Raw genomic sequence first — 930 nt, forward strand, 5'->3', positions numbered from 1 at the left:
CTAATTTTCTTTCCTATAAAAGGACTGGCTCAGTACTCCCACTATTTGTGCAATTCTGCGTACTAAGTCAGGTTCCTGAAGAGAAACCAAGGTGCACAGGTGCGTTGTCCCTTCCAGCTGCCGCTGCGACCTACACACTGACCTGTCCTTTGGTCTCTTCACAAGGTCCCAGCCAGTTCGTCTGGAGGAAAGAGGGTCTTGGAGACCCCTACTTGACCAGTGTGAGCCCGCTGAGGAAGAGGAAGGCCAGGAGCAGGCGAGGGAGGTGGGCAATTTCTCATGCTGGTGCACGCCCACCAGCATCTGGATGCGCCAACGCTGACAGGGCAGTAGAGAGACCGTGAGGGGTGCAGTCTGTATTCCATGGAGAAGCAGACGAGGGTGCAGTCCTGGCTTCTTCCCTCACCCTGTAAATTATAAATCCTTCAAGGAGCCTCAGACTCGTCCTGGATGACAAGGGAGAGTGCTGTGAGCCACTGAGGTGAAACATAGGAACACCAGGAAGCCCTGGGCACGATGCCACGAACCCCCAGGACTCCCCTGGCCCAGGTTCATAGCCAAACGTCTCACTTCCCGACCTCCCCGTAGTCTACAGCTCCACGAGGCACCTCGCCCTCCTCTCTGCCCCTGACGCTCTTGCCTTTACTGCCAACCCCGGGCTGGGGCTCTGAGCGGTCCCCGCCACGGTGACGCTCTACACCCCAAGCCCGCGGTCCTCGGGCGCCGCTGTGCCAGGTGTCCCTGGTCTCACCGGCCGCGTGCTCGCTGGCTGGGGACCGCGGCTGAGGTGCGCGGGTCTCCTTTGGGGTCCGGCTGGCTCAACGCCCCGGACGCCGGCCTGAGGCTCCAGGCGAGCCCGCAGAGCGGGCGGGGCGAGGCCCGGTAGCTGGCCCCGCGCCGGCGGCTTCCAGGCAGCGGGCGGAGGCGCGT

This window comes from Octodon degus, unplaced genomic scaffold, assembly GCF_000260255.1.
Source record: "Octodon degus isolate 3935 unplaced genomic scaffold, OctDeg1.0 scaffold00002, whole genome shotgun sequence".
NCBI classification, from domain to species: Eukaryota; Metazoa; Chordata; class Mammalia; order Rodentia; family Octodontidae; genus Octodon; species Octodon degus.